This window comes from Neofelis nebulosa, chromosome 3, assembly GCF_028018385.1.
Source record: "Neofelis nebulosa isolate mNeoNeb1 chromosome 3, mNeoNeb1.pri, whole genome shotgun sequence".
Classification (NCBI taxonomy): Eukaryota; Metazoa; Chordata; class Mammalia; order Carnivora; family Felidae; genus Neofelis; species Neofelis nebulosa.
The window spans coordinates 155,018,172-155,034,420 of record NC_080784.1 but is presented as its reverse complement, the minus strand read 5'-3'; the positions used below and the strand labels follow the sequence as shown (position 1 = coordinate 155,034,420).

Sequence of the window (16,249 nt, the reverse complement as noted above, 5' to 3'; positions counted from 1 at the left end):
GAAACATGCTTGTAATCCAAGCACCTATATATCAAAGCAAACACTCTCTATTGGCTCAATGGAATCTTTTTCTTTTCGTGCAATGTTAACAAGGAACCTATCCAATGACACTTGTGTTTGTCTCCTTTTGAGAATTTCATGTAAGTATGACACTGCATTGTCATTAAACTGATTGATCGCTTGCACTGCTACAGCATTATTCCTGTGGTGCTTTTCTACAAAATTTTGCACTGTTTCCCAAGATATAAAATCTTGCAATTTTGTCCACTTGCATACCCGTGTTTCTCGATGATTTCCTTCTTAAGTTCCACCGCAATCATCTCCTTCTTATCACCTTTTTTTTCAACTTTTTTCTGCATGGGGACCATTGTATACGCTCCACAGATGTTGACTACAGTATGGTATTAATAAACTCTTGTCATATACTGTATTTAATGTAACTGGCAATAAGGCAGGAGAGGAAAAGGTCTATATCTGCAGGCAGCCTGACCTAGAATGAAGCAAAACATACCTAAGCTTACTCTCGTATGGAAAATAAAGGAGTGTCTGTAGGTGTTCTGAATTGACAACAAATACACTAGTGCCAGTCGTGAGCACCTTCCAACATTCCAAAAAAATCACTGATTTCTGCGAAACACTGCGGACTGAGATGGAGCACCTGAGCATGAGTGATGATCACCTACAATCCCACAGCAAGAGACAGAGAAGAATTATTGGCTCAGTTGTGATGTGACATTCAGCGTCACATCACATACTACTCGTACTGCAAGACACTGCTCATTTATCAAGCTAAAATTTATTAGAAATGTTTTGTCTTGCAGAACACATGCAGAAGAAGTTACTCATAATCCAAGGTTTCACTGTATTTGCCTACATATATACATACATACACACAAGTATATACACACATACACAAAGATTATCATGGATATATGCATATGTAATTGAATATTCTGTCCTCTGGCATGTAGAGAAATGCATGACCATATATAATGAATATCAATATATATATTTCACATATATATTCCAAATCACATACTCCTAAACAAAGTCAGCTAGCTACACCCCAAATCAGTGCATATTATAAGTGGATTCTAGCTCACTTCAAACTTTCTTTTTTTTTTTTTTTTTAAACTTTTTTTTTTTTTTTTTTTTTTTTTTTTAAAACAGCATTTTTTTTTTTAAATTTTTTTTTTTTTTTCAACATTTTATTTTTGGGACAGAGAGAGACAGAGCATGAACGGGGGAGGGGCAGAGAGAGAGGGAGACACAGAATCGGAAACAGGCTCCAGGCTCCGAGCCATCAGCCCAGAGCCTGACGCGGGGCTCGAACTCACGGACCGCGAGATCGTGACCTGGCTGAAGTCGGACGCTTAACCGACTGCGCCACCCAGGCGCCCCTTCAAACTTTCTTTTAGTGAATAAGCATTGAAGTGGCTTTGCTTCATCTTTACAAAATTGAAATTTAAAACAATATGTAACTCATAGGGCATTTGTAAAAATTAAGTACAAAAATGCATGGTAAATGATTTTCATAATATCTATATATGTTAGCTAATATAATTATCACGATTATAATTACCAGTAGGGCCTAAAATAAGAATATACTGTATCATAAGATATCGGCTCACAGAATTTTATATCCTCCAATGTCTATAAACTATAAAACATTTCTATTCTGTTAATGAGTTTAATAACTTTGTAGATACTTTGACATTTATAATCCAAAGTTTTGAAGAGCATTAGCTCCAGAAATCTTCATTATTTTTAAAGATAAATATTTTAGAATATCAATATTAAAATATGTCAAAGTATTTTACAATTATTTAAACTGTATGGAACATTATAAATAACATTTTTCTTTTTAAAATACATATATTTGAGGGGGTGCCTGGGTGGCTTAGTCGGTTGAGCGTCTGGCTTCGACTCAGGTCATGATCTCACAGTTTGTGAGTTCGAGCACCACGTTGGGCTCTGTGCTGACAGCTCAGAGCCTGGAGCGTTTCAGATTCTGTGTCTCCCTCTCTCTCTGTTCCTCACTCACTTGTGCTCTCTCTCTCTCTCTCTCTCAAAAATAAATAAACATCAAAAAAAATTTTAAATACATATGTTTGAGTATATGATACAAGAAACAGACATGCATGAATGCTTTTTCAAAGTCTAATATTTTACTAGAGCACTGAAATATTTCAATTGTTTGTTAAAAGATAAACTGAGGCATATTAAAAACATTAAGGGTTTATTTGAGCAAAACTGATTCAATACAGCAAATAGAAAGAAGCTCAGAACAGCTGTACAAAATGAGACTTTTATAGACAGAAGGAAGCAGGAAAAAGGAAGTTATACTGGCAAAAAAAGCAGGCTTGTTATTGCAAAGTTACTTTCCTTTAGACAATGGGAGGGATCCATTAGGCAGATCATCTAACTAGTGTTGATCAGGTGATTCCTGATTGACAGGTTTTAAAATTTCATTTCTAGGAAAGCTGTAACTGTCAAATCTCAGTTTGGTGACATGGTACTTATTATAAGTGACTCCATTTTGGGCCTGTTTTATTTTCAACATGTTGAACATCTCTAAAAATGTCTATAGAAATGTACCGCTAGTTATATATATTATGTATATTATCTTTTCAACTTAATACATCAATGAAAATTATTATATTCCAAATAAATTTTACATAATTGGAAACAGAAGAGTCAGGTAATGTATACTCAGCAAAATTTTGACTTGTTTACTGATGTAGAATCTTTTGGAACATAGCTTCTAACCAAGGGACCCATATGCTGAAGGATGTGTTCTGAATAGCACATGACCCTGGGATCCACAATTTTTCCCATACACCACATCATCCAGAGGTACACAACCTGAAACAACACTGAAATGTTGTATCATTCCAGAGTCACACAACACTGGCATACGAAAACCTTGGCTATAACCCCTGGAGGGTTTGAGTGTCATTTTTCAGGATGCAGCATAGGCACTGACACACACAAAAAAATGATATACTGTATAGAGGTAGAATCGATTCATCCAACCATCATTCCCAATATCCTACTTGCAAATTTTTTTTTTTCATTCCTCCTGGAGGCTGTATCAAGTAGAGGACTGTTCAGTAAATATTCAATTCCCATTGCTTCCAACCCACTCATACACATGCCATGGAAAGATTATATTTTTCTGCTCCGTTGATGTTGAATTTGGCAATATAATCTGCTTGGCTCCTTAAAGTATATTTCCCCACACTTTGACTTTGGGCTCAGACAGTGACTTGCTTTAATCAGCAGTATGGCAGCAGAGATGACTCATGCAAAGGCTTGATGTGCACTAGCATAGTTAAACAAGGACGTGGGCCTTGTCTCCCTGTGTTTCTGCCATTATGAGAAGGTAGCCCACTTGATCCCAAAAGAACAAGAGACACATGGAGCAGAACCAATCCAGTCAACTAGCAGACCCACAGCTTAAAGAGGAGCTTTCCCAATAGACCTCTGAGCATCATAATAAATGCTTATTGTTTGGAGATTTTAAACAAATAAATAAAACAACCTTATCAGGTTATCTATAGACTCTACCCTAGTTGTTGTGACAGACAACTTGATTTCAAAAATCCAAATAAAAAAGGAAAATTTCCAGAAGGCTAAATCTACCTCTTATTTTTCTACTATTTCCTACTACACTCTTTTGATACTATTAGGTATTTGAAAACGTAATTGTGTAATTATAGATTTCCTATATTTGGCAAAAACATAGGAGAACCCGGTTAAGCATATTTTAATACTAACTATAAGAGGGGACATTATGCTGAGTTTTTTCCCCTGGTTTTAAAATCTATTCACCGTTGCAGTAAAACACCAGTGTACTTTAAAAGTGCCATTATAGCTGACCCCATAAATACCAAATTCACATTAAAGTAAGTGCTGAAGAATTCATGAATTGCTAACAATCTACTATGAAGTGTATTCTTTGTCTTTTTTCTTTTCCCCAACAAAGATGAAAACAGAAATCATCAATTTAATTACCGTGCTTGTATTCCCTCCTTTGTTATCCAAAGGAAGAACATTGTTATTTGTGACTTATTCAACCTACCACAAAATGTGCAAGTTAATTTCCAACTTTATTTTGTAACGTGAAGTAAGGAGTCTTTAAGCTGTCACAGCCCATGACAGGTATTTAAAACTTGTGTTGCTAGTTCTAAACATATTCAGAAAGCTGACATTTCTGAACAGACTATGTCTCCATTCTGACTGGCAAGAATATTTAATGGAAAAGTTTATTATTCTTTATTGAATAAAAAACATAGAGTAAAATGGAAACATCTAGAAAAAGTAACTTTTGCAATTAATATAGTATATGTTTAATTAAATATCAAAACAAAATGCTATTTACTGAACTTAATTAGGCCAAACCTAACTCTTCGGCTAATACTTTATAACATCAATCAATCAGCCTTTCTCTTGACCTCCAAGAAATTAATCTATTGTTAGATCTAATACAATACTGGTTGTAGAAAACAAATCAATATCTTCTATGTCTGTTTTACCTATATAAATAAAATCATGACAACTGATACACTGTCATTTGGCCAATAAATTGAATTTAAATTATATGTTGATTAGGAAACTAAATTCCTACAAAAAATTGTTATGTTACAATTCCTGTTATGTTACAATTCTTAAGAGGTGAAATTCTCATAAGTAAAACAGAAAATCCAAGATTTTAACTTAATTAGTATTGATGGTACAACTTATGTTAAGAGTCTTTAAAGTCATGAACTAATTATTTACCCCAGCTATTTTATTATGCTCCAGATGAACTGCATAAAATGTATAATATATGTTGTATTTCCTATAACTATCATATATACAATCACATAATATATAAAATATATAATATACAATTATAAAATAAATATGATAATAAAACCTTTGCACTTTAAAATTTTAATATTAAAATCTTTTATCTAAATTCACTTAATCTGTAAAATATAACTGTAAATTTCTTTGTTTATATTTATTTGTATATCTGACACAACAGTGCTCTAAGTCAATACCTTTTTGAATAGTGACAATAATTCAGTACCTTTCCATAAATTTCCCAAGACAAGGATGATTGTTTCTGGCTCCAAAGGAATAAAAAATTAGCCTAGATTCTTTAAAAAAAAGTTATTTTTTATCCTCAATTAATTTATAATGGTCTATTCTCTTATGGAAATATAGCAAATAATGAACAGCATGGAATTAATATACAGAATAATAAAGACAGATGAAGAAAAAGATACTGGGAAAACAAACTATTCCAATAATAGCAAGTGTAACAGACATCTAATGTGTTGAAGAACTTATGAAAGCAACAATAATTATTCTTAAATATGATACCAACTAATAGACCAGAGACAGGGGTTATAGGCCTATGGAAAGGAGAACACAAATACTCCTTTTAACAAGATAGCATTTAAAGGAAGAACTCCAAAGTATATTCAAGTCAAATCAATCATTCTCCAGAAAGAGCTCCATGAAAGCAAAAATTTTACTCTATTGTTCATAATTCTTAGCACTTAGAACCCTGCTTGGCATGTGGTTAGCACTTGATAAATATTAAATGAATATATGAATGAATGAACCTCTTGAATAGAAGCCTTTTTTGTAAGTTAGACAAAGAAGTGAAAATAAAAATTCCAAAGGCAAGGGGTGCCTGGGTGGCCCAATAGTTAAGCCTCCGACTCTTGGTTTCAGCACAGTTCATGGTCTCATCATTTGTGGGATTGAGCTTGAGATTCTCTCATTCCCTCTCCTTTGGTCCCCTCCCTGTCACGTGCTCTCTCCCTCTCTCTCTCTCACAATAAATAAATAAATAAACAAACAAACAAACAAACATACAAACATTTAAAGAGACTAAGAGGGGCACCTGGGTTGCTCAGTTGGTTAAGCCTCTGAGCTTAGCTCAGGTCATGATCTCACAGTCCATGGGTTTGAGCCCCAAATCGTGCTGTGTGCTGACAGCATGGAGCCTGCTTCAGATTCTGTGTCTCCCTCTCTCTCTTCCCCTCCCCCACTCATGCTCTGTCCACTCTTGCTCTCAAAATAAATAAATAAATAAATAAATAAATACACAATCATTTTTTTAAATATTAAAAAAGACTAAGAAATAAATTTATAAAAAAAAAATTCGAAAGGCAGGAATGATATCCTAAACTTGAATGGTTAAAGGGATAAATACTATAAAATGGTATAAAAAGTCAAAATGGTATTTTAAAGTATACAAATCCCTAAAGAATCTCCATGGTACTTGGGGAAAAAAACTGATTACAGGTCTGGTAGAAAAGGTACAAGATGTGCCTGGGATATTGTGCAAACAACAATGCAAATGAAACAATAATAGACAATTTTAGTGATGTCAAAAATATAAGGATCCAAATTAGAGAAACCTCCACTGGTTAATACTGAGATATATGTGGATGAAATCATATAATATCTAAAACTGGCTTAAAAATAATCCACTGGGGTGGGTTGGTGGGGTGCTTGATAGGATCTATAGATAAAACACAAACAATTTTGAGTTAATAAACAGAATCTAGGTAATGACTCCTTGACGGTTCATTATACCAGAATACATTTTTCCACGTGTGAAAATTTCCCTTAAAAATATTAACTAGAGTTTAAATGTAATGTATCCTGATATACAGGTAGTGTTTTGCAAAAATGAAATACACTGTTTTAACAAAATGACATTTCTTGTTTCATAAAGGTTTATATTTCATATTCTTAAGTAAATGCTTAAAAAATAAAGAAATGATAGAGAAAAAGAAATATGTAATAAACATACAATTTTGTATTTCTAGAACTCTGATCATCTTTTGCTTATAAAATGGTCTCTCCTTAACACATAATTAGGCTTGCATGTCAAGCTAGACCAAGCAGACAACTCCTCTAGAATGTGTGCCACAACTTTTAGATAAGAGTAAACCTAAAAAACTTGTAGGATGTAATATAAGGACATCATGTCCAGCAATTAGCTGGAATATGTCTAAGAGATGAAGAGATGAACTGGTATCAGAGATCTCTTAAGCATTTAGTTTCAGCCATACCTAAACTCCTGGGTAAAAGTAATGTCCTTACTTTTTTTTAAGGTATTTTAAGTTAGAATTATTTCACTTTCAATCTAAAATATGTTAATGAATATAGGCCAATAATGACCAATGATAGAATCAGATGATAATTAAATTGAGATAGTTTTGTAAATCAACTAGTATGGATACTATATGTATAAGAAGTTAGAAGAATGGTCCCTATTAAATCAGATACAGGACAGTGAAAAAAATCTAAGGTAAAACAGAGGATCATGCCCACAGTGATTGGTTTAATGGCTTGATAAGAATATTGCCAGTGAGATAACCAGCTGCCTTAGGATACTAGATAAAGAAAGATGGTTAGGAACAGATTTATTGCAATTTATATGCAAATGCCTTCAATATATTAAATGTGGAATTACTGAACAAGTAAAGACTGAAAAGAATAGCCTTGATACATATAGAAGAAGGCAGAAAAAAATTAAAATAATAATAAGTAAAAACTAGAAAGAAGACTACTGACCATATTAATACAATTTATCAGTCAGAATCTGTGGAGAGGAGGACCTAGTTAGAGTTTAATATAAGAATCATAGCTTAATGTATATTAATTCTTTTGAGTTTCAGGACATATTGGAGTTAAATATAAAAATAGTTTATAAGTCATTTGTCTTTATGGGCACAGTCACTCTTTTGCTGTTCGTGTTTTTAGTATACAGCTTAAAAGCAAAACAAAACAAAAAGAGTTTCCAATTAATTTTATACATCAAAACATAGAGATTTTGAGGCTTTTATTTCATAATTAAAGTCAGAATTTTGGTGCCAGTATAAAGTATATTCATGCAAATATCACACACTAAGGGAAAGTACCTTTGTTATACTACGAAATACAGGAAATATAAGAGTAAACTCCCAATTATAAGAGAAGGCAAGGAAGATTTGCTTGAATAAATAAAGTAACATTTCAAAGAATAGATGATTTTATTCAGGTTGCTCTGTGAATGTTTGTTTTATTCCAATAGTATTCAGTATTTGCTCAGAAAAAAAAAAAAGAAAAATAAATGCTTCTAAAAGAAATAATGTTTCAAGTATGAAGTTGTCAATGAAATACATTTCTACACCAAATAAAAAATGTATTTGTATTTTACTTAGTTTTATATTCATAGAAATTCTCATTTCCAATGTACAGATAAGAAAATCTACACTTCATTCAATTTTCTGCATTTCCCACCTATTTCAATCAAAAGTAAGCTAAAGGGTTTTTATTGCTTCTTCAAAATTGTTCAGAGTTACCATAGCAAGTTTTTATAGTTATTTCACAGTCCTATTTTAATAGATTATTGTATATTGATACTTCATTTAATATAGTTTCTCAGTTAAAAAAGAAAAAAAATCTTGGTTTTAATACTGTGAAGTCTCTTAAAATCTCATTTAAATGGCTTAAACATCACTCTGCAAAAAAAAGCAAAAAGACATACATTTCTCCTTATGTAATTATTGCCTAATTTTATTTAAATTATGTATTTATTTTGAGAGACAGAGAGAGTGTGTGAGTGGAGAAGAGCAGAGAGAGAGAGAGAAAGAACCCCAAGCAGGCTCTGCACTGTCAGCTCAGAACCCAACACAGGGCTCAATCTCACAAATCGTGAGATCATGACCTGAATTGAAATCACAAGTCAGACGCTTACGCAATTGAGCCACCCAGGTGCCCTAGCTGTTGCCTAATTTAAAAAAAAAAAAAAAAAAAAAAAGTACTTAAACTGAACACACAGCATTCTTTTATAAACTTTTAAATGATTTATTAAGTTGTAACTAAATCACATAATTAATTAGTTAACATACAGAGATAATGATATTTAGGAGACATCATCTCTCAACACTGCATTAAAAAAAATTTTTTTTAATGTTTATTTAGTTTTGAGAGAGAGAGAGAGAGAGAGAGAGAGAGAGAGAGAGAGAGAATGAGTGGGGAGGGGCAGAAAAAGAGGGAGACACAGAATCCGAAGCAGGCTCCAGGCTCTGTGCTGTCAACAGAGTCCAACACATACTGTGAGATCATTACCCGAGCCAAAGTCAGATGTTTAACCACCTGAGCCACCCAGGCACCCAAACACTGAATTTTTAATTTTTTTTTTTTCAACATTTTTTATTTTTTTTATTTTTGGGACAGAGAGAGACAGAGCATGAACGGGGGAGGGGCAGAGAGAGAGGGAAACACAGAATCGGAAACAGGCTCCAGGCTCCGAGCCATCAACCCAGAGCCTGACGCGGGGCTCGAACTCACGGACCGCGAGATCGTGACCTGGCTGAAGTCGGACGCTTAACCGACTGCGCCACCCAGGCGCCCCAAACACTGAATTTTTAAAATGCACCTGACAAACATTTATAAAAGTCAATACATGCCTAGCTATTCTATATTCCATGTATATGACAGAATAGATATAATCTGTCTTCTGAAATGGGGTGGGAAAGGAGGCAATGGTTTGAAAACCAAATAAATGACAAATGTACAAAAAACACCAAATGTAAACTTCGGGTGGAAGAAAGTTACCAAAAGCCGTTACAGAGAATGGTGTGAGGCGGGCATTCAAAGTTATCACAGAAGGCTTAATTGAGATGATATCTAAGGTGAGCCGTCCAGGATGATTTAGAGCCACAGCTCCATAAGAGCATAGCCTGTTCAATGGCCTTAATCCTGGAAAGGGTTTGGTATATTTGTTGAATGAGAAACAGTCCTGGCTGACATTGGCTACTAGGGCACAGGTGGTGGAGCATCATGGGATTTGACTGGCATAATAGGCTGCCTCAGACTATTATGTGTCAGAGCAGGAACCATAGAGTTTACTCTGAATGGAAAACTCCCAGAACATAAAGCTAGTGGTTGGGGTAGGGTGGGGAAATGTGGGCTGATGGTGCTATCGTATAATGTGATTTAGGTTGTGAAAAGATCACTGGGCTATTTATGAAGAACACACTGGAGTTTAGAATTCCAGTAATGATTCCTTATGCATTTTACCTGTAAAAAGCAAACACTGAAACTTCTTTAAAAAATTAGGTGAGACTCTCCGTATAAATATAATTACATATATTTCTTTACAGTGGTACCACTAGATTACTATTCAATTTTTCAAGTGTGTGATTTTCCTGACAAAAGCATACGAAATTACATATAAAAATTCTTTTAAAAACACTGCATTTGAATTTCCCCTACAACTATATTTTTGTATTATATATATATATATATATATATATATATATATATATTGTATTTTATATATTTTGTATATATGCCTCTGGTATCATGAGGGTACTAAACATCATAATGTGCACATGGCAAACCCCGCAACAAACAATATTGTAGCCTTAAATACCAACAGTGTTGTATCTGAAAAATCCAGGCTTACCAAGTCCCTGTGAGTAACATAAAATGACTAGGAACCAGAAACATTACAGAGAGCAAGATGGAGTCACTCATGTCAAGCAGGGACCTGTGTCAAGCAATGATGCAAGAATAACGGGCATTGCAACTACCAGATATCCCCAAGATCGACACCAGATGATGACACAGTCTTAACTGTTAACCAGCAGAAACACAGGAGGTCTGAAAAGGCCCAAGACTGATTAAATCCTTTAAAAGAGAGGATTTGCGCAGCAAACTGTCAGACTCCTCACACACTGACCCTTCTAAGTCTGTCTACTTCAAAAAGGCAGCTGCCTCTGAAGACTCTGCCTCATCTCTGAAAAGAACAGAGATCCTTCACTGCTTGAATGTTGCAAGCAGTAAATGCCGAGAGAGATCACCCGGACCCCAGACCCAGGCCTTATTTCAACTGTGCACCTGCAGACTGACTTCTAGTTTAGCTCCTTAACTTCCTACCCACCTCCCTTTCTAGCTTATTTGTGTGACTTGTCTTGTGCCTCGCTTTGCGGGAGGTGTGAGAAGCCAAATTAAACGTGTGGTGAAATATCGCTGATTTCGGGATCCTGAACCTGCATTGTTAACCTTGCTTTATGACTGAATAAACATGACATTATGGAAACACACAACTCGTATGTGAGCCTTCACAGCATTCTTATAACAAGCATACAACTTCGTCCCGCGTCAATTTACCATTAAAACAAGATGCAATCACAAGGATAAAAAGAAACTGAAATTAACTTGGCAAAATGGTGGAAGGAGAGGTGCCTTGCTCTAGTCCCTCCCACAGAAACTCCCATCAAGCAACTACCCATGAGGCTTTGGGAGACTTCTGGAACACAGGCGGAAACGTTATAGTTCACCTGCCAAACAAGACAAACAAAAGACCTGACAAACACTGCATTACAAGGGTAAGAAAAGCAGTGCCATTTTACCGCCACACCCCTCCCGGAAGTGCATTAGCACAGCGCTGAGAAAGTCCCCGCCCACATTTCCTCCTGTGAGGGAGAGACCTAGAGGGAGTCCAACTCCATGGGCTTCTCCGACACTGACAGAGAAGCCCACTTCTGATTCAAGTGTGAACAACGTGGGGTCCGGCACGTTTAGACCATCTGGGGACAGCGAGGAATGAGGAAAACGGGTCAGGGTTTTCTGTGACCAGTCCTTGGAATCTCAGTGATGCTGGCCCCTCGCCTTTCGGGCCAACCACAGAGCAAAAGGGTTTGCTCTATCACACAACTTTCCCAATGCCACACACAGATGAGGAGCCTGTCGCCAAGCTTGCTCTGCCTCATCCTCAGGGCCTCCCGCAGCGGAACCCACACCTGGAGCTCTCCTGCCTCATCCTCAGGGCCTCCCGCAGCGGAACCCACACCTGGAGCTCTTCTCCACGGCAGACCCTGCCAGTCACCTGGCAATCAGAAACCCACCTACCAGTCTGTGCGCGGCACCACTGGCAGTCTCATCCCCCTGAAGAGCCTCATCAACAGCTTTCGCCCAATGCTGGAGCTTGTCTGGAGGCCGCCTTCACCGCGAAGCCCTGCAAGTGTCTTCCAGAACCCTGCGCGCCACTCACGTCAACGTCGACGTAAAGCCCTGCTCCTGGCCACGCCCACGCAGAAAGCCCCGCGGGGAACCGTCGCTTTACAGAGTCCAGTTAGCGGTTTTGCCCGACAATCGAGCCCAGCCAGCCGATTCAGGTGACCTCAGCGATTTACTGGCGGTGTCCTCACCAGAACTCAGAGCTCAGCAAGACAGCCCTGCCGAACTGCAGGGCCGTGGCAGTGTATCCTGCCCAATTGTGGACCCTGAGACCCCAACCCTGATCCTTATCCAATTGCAGACCCTGGCAACAAATCACCCACCGGGCAAAGACGGGTCAGCTGGTCCTGCTGAAACTCAGAACCCACCAGGCAGCCCCAGCCCCCTCCAGAATGGATTCCAAGAGAGGGAACTGGCTCACTATGGACACCACCAACTGATGTGCCCAGAATTGTTGGCTGGCTGATGTTGGCTTGCACCCTCAGGAGTTTCCAGGTGAAATCTGAAATTGGCCCCATACATGGAGGACAAGAAGAGACTGAAGAAAGAGGCAGACCACTCCAGATTGGTAGGTGGCAATTCTAATAAGCAAGGAAACTTACTTGGGAGGCTTGTTAGGCATTTGCAAGATAAGTAGATCTCTACCCCAGCCTACCAGAATTTTAAGTTTATATAGAGGCCTTCACTGGGTTCAATCAGGTATACAGTGTAGAGGGTCTCAACAGCACCTTACTATCTCAATGATATTTCTTTGAAACAGCGTCTAGTATGGCTAAAGCAAGTGGAATGCATGTTCCAAGGACAAGGGAAGGGGTGTAGAGCTTCCAATTTCCTGGGTCCAGCCTGTGGGTCAAATGTTGGTCATGTCCTCTTGATAATGTCCTCCAACAATCCACCCCTCTTGAGGAGCTCTTAAAATCTTACACACACCTCATTCCCCTTCCACAATGTGCCCTGAGAGGTCAGCAAGGGCTTTCACTGGCATAGAAGTTGCTTGTTTGGCAGCTTTCTGGCTGTATTGGAAGCAGATGCTACAGCGACAGTACAGGCATATGCAAGAGAAAACACAGGTTAAAATAATGATGCCCAAAATAAGTAACATTTTTTTCCCCAGGAGCTCAAAGATCTAATCCACTGCTTTATTAAGTCCCCTAGGCTGAGAGTTGGATCATTCAGGGCATTCAATTATTGACTAATGTGATTTAATAAAGATAATACATTAGCTGACTCATGGATGTGAACACACAACATTCTCTTTGAATGACAACACAGTTGCCTCCTTGCAAGGTAGTGATAATGTCCAAGGCCCTCCTATTTTGGAGGACAGCTTGTCTTCTTAGACACATTTCCAGTGTTCAGGAGAGACTGGCTTTATCAGCTGTCATTCAACCCTTGCTTGGCGAATGTAGTAAGGGCTTCTATGTATGCTATAACATTCTCCATGCCAATGGAGGGGATAAAGGTGGTGTCCTGGATGACTGTACCAGTGGAACACAGGATGTGCTCATCTGCCATTGAGGAGAGGGAGGTTGGCAATGGTTACCATGAGGCAGATTCCCCTTTGTGCCCTGGGTAAACCCAGAGTGCAATGGTTCAACCACCCAAGTGGAAGCTAAGCCCAGTGCAGAGCCCAATGCAGGGCTTGAACTGCCAACCCTGAGATCAAGACCTGAGCGGAGATCAAGAATTGGACACTTAACTGACTGAGACACCCAAGCACCTCCAGCCAAACTTTTCTTAGTTCAGGTCACTAGCTTCTGTGGTTCTTAATTGTTTCCATTCAGATGGTGTCAGTGTTGAGGTGAATAGTGACTACAGTCCTTGTGGGCAGATTGTCCTGACCATATTCATCTGTATTCCAGGCATCGATGGGAATTTCCCCCAGTCCCTCTCTGCAGGACACAATGGCCACCACAGAATAGGGGTGGGGGCATTTGGAGTATCTACCCACTCTGCAGGGCCTAGTAGCATCTACATTTCTAGAGCCAGTGGTTTGGAAGACAGGATACTCCTCTGTTGCAAATAGGCATGCCACTTAGTCAAAGTGAGGGTGAGTCATGGCTCACTTTGTCTCTGCCACTGTGTCCAGCACCATTACTTCCACAGTCACAGACACATCTAACTGAAATGATAGCCCTGCTTAGGAGATGGCCAGAGCTTTAATCTACTTCACCAGTATTTTTGACTGCTCAAAGGTGACTTGCTGCTCTGATCCCCAGCCCCACACTTGCCCTTTATTTATTCAGCAATATAAGTGATAAAGGCACAATGCTAGATAGGCAATAGAAGTCCTCTAAAACCCCCAAACCCTACAACAACTTGCACCTCTTTCATACTCTTAGGCTTGCGCCTAATCAATTATAGTTTCTGGGTAGGCTTACACCTAATCAATTATGGCGTCTGGAACAACACATTTCTTACCTAACCAAACAACTCCCAAAAACTTTATGGCAGTACCTAAACCTTGAATTTTCTGGGGGTTCACTGCCTGTCATCTCCCTTGCAGATGTCCCAGCAAAGTCTGTAGAGTGTCCTGTAGCAGAAGCAAGTCTTCACATGTTATCATTATATCATCAATGTAATGAGCCCATTTTACTAATGTGTGGAAGGAGAACAGGGGCAGGTCATGAGTTACTATCCCATTACATACTGTGGGTTTATGCAGGTAACCCAGAGGAAGCACTTGAAAGATCCATGATGCTCCTCCCACATCAAGGTAAATTGATCTTGTGACTTAGCAGCCAGGGATATATTTTAAAAAAAAGTATTGACTAAATCTAGCAGAGTATGGTACATTTCTAGGACTGTGGTCAAGGTATCTAAGATGGTGGCAATGTCAGGCACAGCTTCATAGATGGGAGATAACACGCTGTTCAGTTCTTGATAGATATCATCCATCATGAGCCATGTGACTTTTTTACCAGCCAAACTGGGCTGTTGGAAACAATATGGGCAGAGTGAACAATACCCAGCTGGTGCAGCTCTTGGATATTTCTCCTATTTCATTGTGCCCCTGGGCAATTTATATTGTGTGACAGTTACCACTCTTCCTTGGGGGAGGCAGGTTTGGCAGCTTCTCATTAGTGTTTCCCCCAGCACTTGTGGAATGTACCAATCGAAGTTTGTAGAGCATGACTTTATAGGATATCAGTGTTAAGTATGTTTCTTGGTATTGGAGAGATAAAAATCTCATATTCTCATGGAAAAGAATGCCCAGTTAGCAATGTCAAAAAGACCTTCTTGACCATAACTATTTGTCCTGTATAACCATTGGTGGCACTGAGGGAGCCGGAAAACTTTTGAGGGCTAGTATCAACTAGAGTCATCATCTTTTGTTTATTTCTGGGGAACCAGTGAATATTGAGCTCAACCTGATGTCTGGTCACCTCCAGTGGCCCTCTCCTGCAGGCAGTTTTGGCTTAAATTATATAGTCAGGGCATGGGAGGCACCTACCCTGAGTAGGACTGTATTCCTGAGGTCTTTGCTGAAACAGGAGGGGCATCAGAGAGGGTAGGGGCAGGTGAGAAAGGTCTTAACTGGTGTTAAGGTTTTAAGGCTTTACACAGGCCACCCAGCATAGTGTTGTGATACTGGTCTATCTTTGTAGGTGGGGTCATGGCAACAGTGAGGTCAAGCCACATGTGCTTCTACGTGACTTTTATTGGACCCTTTACACATGATTGGAATAGCCTTTTCGCTTTTCAAGTTCCCTCTCTGTGTTGGGTCTTTCCAATAGCCTGTACCCATTCCTAGGATTTGTGAAATTACCCCAGATGAATCATGGATTTCCCAACATTATGTATGCTTGCCCATGACTGGCTCGGGATATCGATTCCATACTATGTGATGGGTGTGGACTGTAGTGTCTCACTTTCATTTCTACAGTGAATGTGACCTAATCAGGGCCTTGAAACATCAGGGCATAGATGGTCTGTCTCATTCCCAACTCCCTAAGAATTTTTGTACATTCTCTATAGATTTCCAGGGTCCTACATGCCCAGGGAGAACCCTTTCATTGGACTCAACCTCCCTGAAGGCTAGAATAATGCAAACTATAAGGGAATGAGTATCTTGAACCCCCCAAATGCAGTGTGGGTACTGCCAGAGGACAGAGAGTGTGGTGATGTTCCTGCCTGGTCAAAGAAGTACCATTGCTCTTCCACATCCCATAGCTGCACTAACCCTCTAACCATGTCTGGATACTTTCCCTGGCCTTTTACTGGA

At 38.6% G+C, this 16,249-nt stretch overlaps 2 long non-coding RNA genes across 3 annotated transcripts in view; one reads left to right on the top strand and one right to left on the bottom strand.

Moving 5' to 3' along the window:
- LOC131507525 (uncharacterized) overlaps nt 1–12,039 on the bottom strand; it is a 76,009-nt gene extending 63,970 nt beyond the window's left edge. Inside the window, exon 1 of the long non-coding RNA XR_009259541.1 lies at nt 11,917–12,039. This is a non-coding gene — a long non-coding RNA (uncharacterized LOC131507525). The remainder of the gene's footprint in view (nt 1–11,916) is intronic.
- The window catches only part of LOC131507524 (uncharacterized), a 101,119-nt gene continuing 96,900 nt past the window's right edge, over nt 12,031–16,249 (top strand). For both annotated transcript variants that reach the window (XR_009259539.1, XR_009259540.1), the window contains exon 1: nt 12,031–12,592. This is a non-coding gene — a long non-coding RNA (uncharacterized LOC131507524). The remainder of the gene's footprint in view (nt 12,593–16,249) is intronic.